The sequence below is a fragment of the Pan troglodytes genome, chromosome 13 (genome assembly GCF_028858775.2).
Source record: "Pan troglodytes isolate AG18354 chromosome 13, NHGRI_mPanTro3-v2.0_pri, whole genome shotgun sequence".
Taxonomy (NCBI): Eukaryota; Metazoa; Chordata; class Mammalia; order Primates; family Hominidae; genus Pan; species Pan troglodytes.
In genome coordinates this window covers 124,264,883-124,270,882 of record NC_072411.2, presented here as the reverse complement: position 1 = coordinate 124,270,882, position 6,000 = coordinate 124,264,883, and positions in this window count along the sequence as shown.

Here is a 6,000-nt window from a genome sequence, read left to right as displayed (position 1 = left end):
AGGATGTCAAGGAGTGATCTAGACTGGAGATATATCTTTAAGACTCGTAAATATGGGCCAGAGGCGGTGGCTCATGCCTGTAATCCCAGCTCTTTGGGAGGCCGAGGTGGGTGGATAACCTGAGGTCAGGAGTTCTTAACCAACCTGACTAACATGGTGAAACTCCGTTTCTACTAAAAATACAAAAAATTAGCTGGGCGTGGTGGCACACACCTGTAATCCCAGCTACTCGGAAGGCTGAGGCAGGAGAATCGGTTGAACCTGGGAGGCTGAGGTTGCAATGAGCCGAGATCGCACCATTGTACTCCAGCTTGGGCAACAACAGCAAAACTCCGTCTCAAAAAAAAAAAAAAAAAAAAAAAAAATTGTAAATATGTAAAAGTGATTAAAGTCACGAGACTGGTTGGGATCACCTACAGAGTGAATACCTATTAAGGGGAGAGGAAGTTTAAGGACTTATTTTCTTTTGTACTTATACTTTATAGTTGACCTAATGACTAGGTGAATAGGTAGCATAAAACAATAGCAAGTACAACTGGCATAAGCAGGTTTGGAAGGAAATATGATTTTTGGGAAGTCACCAACTCAAGTGGGAGAGCAGAACTGAATGGGTCTACTAGAGAGAGGTCACTGGGTATGTCAGGATGTTGTGTTAAGGAAGGCTTAGTTAAGAGTCAATTATTGAAGAAGGTTTTTACTTTATTGAAGTAAATTGGTAAAGAAAGAGAAGCCATAGTCAACTCCTTCATGGGACTGCTTCTTCCAATCTCTACTCCATGACAGACCCAGTCAGAGTCAAAGGGTTGACTTGGTATCACCCATTTGGCTTCCCATTTTCTGTTCTCCCTGCCCTGTTCTGGCCCATGGGTGTCTGAAGAGAAGGAAGTGGGAAGGCTGGAGAAGGTATTCCTCTTGCCTTATTGCAGTTCAGGTAACAGCTACATCTTTTCATGACCACAGCTTCTGTTGAGCAGTGGTTTCAACTTTCACTCATACTCCTGTTGCCTGTTCCACCATTTCCTCCTCTTCTTGCTCCAGCAGGCATTCTCTCCCTACTGTTGATAGTTCTTGGGGGTCTCAACATCCTAGGTCCCCACCTGTATACCTTTCACTACATAATATAACAAGCTAATAAATACAACTCCCCACTTCCTCACTTCTTCTTTTCTCCTTATCTTTCCATTCTGACTCACCTCACAGGAGTTTCATGAGAACTATCTGGGAAAATGCACATTAACTTAAGAAAAAATACCAGCCTGGGCAACATGGTGAGGCCACATCTCTATACAAATTAGCTGGGTGTGGTGGTGCACATCTGTAGTCCCCGCTACTCAGGAGGCGGAGGTGAGAGGATCACTTGAGCCTGGGAGGTCAAGGCTGCAGTGAGCCATGATCATGCCACTGCACTCCATACTGGGTAATGAGCAAGACCCTCTCTCAAAAAAATATTTGACACAAATGTATTCTTATTATTATACAGAAAAATATAAAGACGTATATATCAATAATACTTATAAAATATTTATAATTTGAGTTGAACAGTAAATGTAATCGAGGTATGCATTATTGCAGGAAGAGACATTTATTAAAAATGAGGCTCTCAAATGCCCTCCCAGCCTATACATTTATGAGAAAGAAATTCTAGAATGGTGTACCGCTGTGTTACCTCACCAAATAGTCCAGTGTACAGGGAGTCTGCAGTGATCAACAGCCACCATTCTTTTATTACTTTAGCAAACCTTTATTGAATAACTTTTATATGCCAGTGACAAAGATAAATGTAGCATAGTTACTGCCTCAAAGCTTTTACAGTCTTGAGAAAGAGCTGTATAAACAGATGGTTTCTATACAGTGTGATAACTGCTTTGATCGAGGTGACTATAATATACTGCAACACAGAGAAGTACCAAACAGGGAAATTAGGAAAGGCTTCCTGGAAGAGGTGATGCCTGAAGTGAATCCTGAGGGATGAGTAGGAGTTAGTTGAGTGATGGGAGGTGTTGGAGGGCAAAAGTCTAAGAAAGACACATGAAAGGCTAGAAATAGAGATTTGGAATTAATAACATATAAAGAGAAGCGAGTAAAGCCGAGGAGATGAATGAGAACTCCCAGGGAAGGAGGATTGAGAGAAGAATGAAGAAGGGCTCCAGTATTTGTAGGTTGTGATAATATAAAGAGAAGTCAATGAAAGAAAAGGCTGAAAAAAAGCTAACAGAGGGGCTGAGGATAACCAGAATAGAATAGCATGATAGAAGCTAAGGGAGGATTTAAAGACTGAACAACGTCAAATACGAGCAGAAGATCATGGAGAGAGAACTCAGGTTGGGGGAAGTCCGTTGTCCTTGTAGGTGGTCTGTATTCACCTTTTGAAGGGAAGGGTGAAATTTATGAAGTTGAAGAGAGGGATACATTATTTGTAAATCACTATTTTGAGGGGACTGACAGTGAAGAAAATGAGAGAGACAAAGGATAGGTAGGAGAGAACACCAGGTCTTTTGGGAGCTTTCTGTCTCTGTGTTTGGAAAAATGTATGTTTAAGCATAACAAGAAGCCAGTAGAGACGGAGAGAGTAAAATACAGGATAAGGAGGGAATTATCATAAGAGAAAATCTGTTCCCACCCTGAAGGAGGAGGAAAGAAATGATATCACATGCCCCATAGAAGAACTCTCTCAGTTGCAGGAGACAGAAACCTAACTCAACCTAGCACAATCAAAAGAAGTAATTTCTAGGGTTACCTAACTGGGAAGTCTCAGGATAAGATCCAGGGGTTTATTAAATAGGATTACCTCTATCTCTCAGTTATATTTGACTTAATTATCAGATATCCTGTCTCCACATGGGAGCAAGCTGCCACTGGGAGAGAAAAGACTAAATTATCCTTACAATGTATTTTCTCTGCAGATGAAAATATATGTTTCTAGTTTGTTCTATCAAAATTCTCAAGAAGAAATGCAATTAACCTGGTTTGGGTCACTCCATGACCTTGAACTAATTATTGTGGCTCAGGGGAGAGATTATTCTAATTTTCCAGATAAAAATCAGGTGCCAATACTCAACCAGGTCAAGGGTGAAGATGGGATCAGCCTCAGCTGAACCACACCAAATGAGTGGGATTATATGGAATTAAGGAAAGGTGTTTCTTAAATTTGGCTGCACATTAGAATCTAATGAAGAATTTAAAAATTAAAAAAAAAAGCTGCTCTCCCAAAGGTGTTGATTTATGGTTTCAAGTGGGGACCAGGAAAGAGAACGTTAAAGGTATCTATTACAGGAAATTTACAGTTTCAGTTCTTATGTGTGAGTCTTCAACTTACTTTAAGTTGATTTTGTGAATGGTATAAGGTAAGGGTCCAATTTCGTTTTTCTTTTTTTCTTTTTTGCCTGAGGGTATCCAGTTTTCTCAGCACTGTTTGTTGAATAAACCATCCTTTTCATATTGTGTACTGTTGGTTAAAGATCAGTTGACCTATATGAGTAGGCTTATTTCCGGACTTTATTCTGTTCTATTGGTCTATATGTTTGTCTTTATGCCAGTACTATACTGCTTTAATTACTGTAGCTTTTCAACATATTTTAAAATCAGGAAATTTTATGATTCTAGCTTTGTTCTTTCTCAAGATCACTTTGGCTACTCTGGGTCTTTTGTAGTTCCATTTGAATTAGCATTGTTTTCCTATTTCCATAAAAAAGATGCCCAATCTCCCTTCTTGATATATATCCAAAGGAAACCAGGGTCTTGAAGATATATATATATACGTATAGATATATATAGATATATCTTGGAGCTATCTATCTATCTATCTAACAATTATCCTGACAATTAAGGTAACTTAAGATTTACTGTATTTGTAAATGTAATTTACCAGGCTTTTTCAAATTTTTAGGTACTTAAGAAGGTGTGTTGTAAAACTGAAGTCTTCAAAAAAGAAAATCAAATATAGTGCATTTATAATGTAGTTAAACATGTTTGAAGGTATATAATTAAGTTTGCAAATTGAACTGAAAGTATTTACAACCTTTAAATTTTGTGAAATTTATAAATAAGAATAGTAAACTGAGCTGAAAGCTTAGAAAACAATATGTAAATTTAATGCATTGAGTATTAATTTGTTTGTTAACCAAAACACACCTCAGAGATGGTCTTTTCTGGACACAAAGCCTGCTCTTGAGGGCCTGAGGGATTCATTTTGTATCCAGAAGTTGGTTGCTGCCAGGATCCCAGCCATTCCATTGACAATGTCAGCCTATCTATAGACTTCCTGTTAGGAAAGAAAAAAATAAGACTCAGTTTATTGAAGCCACTGTAAATTGAGTTTTTATTATGCTGGCTCCTTCTTGATATTCTTTAATTTTCAGATATGAACTATTAATCTCTGAGGTCCAGAATATCATAACAGACAACTTTAAGCATTTAAAAATTTTTTTTTCCAATTATATAAATGTCTTTATTTTTTTTTATTATACTTTAAGTTTTAGGGTACACGTGCACATTGTGCAGGTTAGTTACATATGTATACATGTGCCATGCTGGTGCACTGCACCCACTAACTCGTCATCTAGCATTAGATATATCTCTCAATGCTATCCCTCCCCCCTCCCCCCACCCCACAACAGTCCCCAGAGTGTGATATTCCCCTTCCTGTGTCCATGTGATCTCATTGTTCAATCTCCACCTATGAGTAAGAATATGCGGTGTTTGGTTTTTTGTTCTTGCGATAGTTTACTGACAATAATGTTTTCGAATTTCATCCATGTCCCTACAAAGGACATGAACTCATCATTTTTTATGGCTGCATAGTATTCCATGGTGTATATGTGCCATATTTTCTTAATCCAGTCTATCATTGTTGGACATTTGGGTTGGTTCCAAGTCTTTGCTATTGTGAATAATGCCACAATAAACATACGTGTGCATGTGTCTTTATAGCAGCATGATTTATAGTCCTTTGGGTATATACCCAGTAATGGGATGGCTGGGTCAAATGGTATTTCCAGTTCTAGATCCCTGAGGAATCGCCACACTGACTTCCACAATGGCTGAACTAGTTTACAGTCCCACCAACAATGTAAAAGTGTTCCTATTTCTCCACATCCTCTCCAGCACCTGTTGTTTCCTGACTTTTTAATGATTGCCATTCTAACTGGTGTGAGATGGTATCTCATTGTGGTTTTGATTTGCATTTCTCTGATGGCCAGTGATGATGAGCATTTTTTCATGTGTTTTTTGGCTTCATAAATGTCTTCTTTTGAGAAGTGTCTGTTCATGTCCTTTGCCCACTCTTTGATGGGGTTGTTTGTCTTTTTCTTGTAAATTTGTTTGAGTTCTTTGTAGATTCTGGATATTAGCCCTTTGGCAGATGAGTAGGTTGCGAAAATTTTCTCCCATTTTGTAGGTTGCCTGTTCACTCTGATGGTAGTTTCTTTTGCTGTGCAGAAGCTCTTTAGTTTAATTAGATCCCATTTGTCAATTTTGTCTTTTGTTGCCATTGCTTTTGGTGTTTTAGACATGAAGTCCTTGCCCATGCCTATGTCCTGAATGGTAATGCCTAGGTTTTCTTCTAGGGTTTTTATGGTTTTAGGTCTAACGTTTAAGTCTTTAATCCATCTTGAATTGATTTTTGTATAAGGTGTAAGGAAGGGATCCAGTTTCAGCTTTCTACATAAGGCTAGACAGTTTTCCCAGCACCATTTATTAAATAGGGAATCCTTTCCCCATTGCTTGTTTTTCTCAGGTTTGTCAAAGATCAGATTGTTGTAGATATGCGGCATTATTTCTGAGGGCTCTGTTCTGTTCTATTGATCTATATCTCTGTTTTGATACCAGTACCATGCTGTTTTGGTTACTGTAGCTTTGTAGTATAGTTTGAAGTCAGGTAGTGTGATGCCTCCAGCTTTGTTCTTTTGGCTTAGGATTGACTTGGTGATGCAGGCTCTTTTTTGGTTCCATATGAACTTTAAAGTAGTATTTTCCAATTCTGTGAAGAAAGGCATTGGTAGC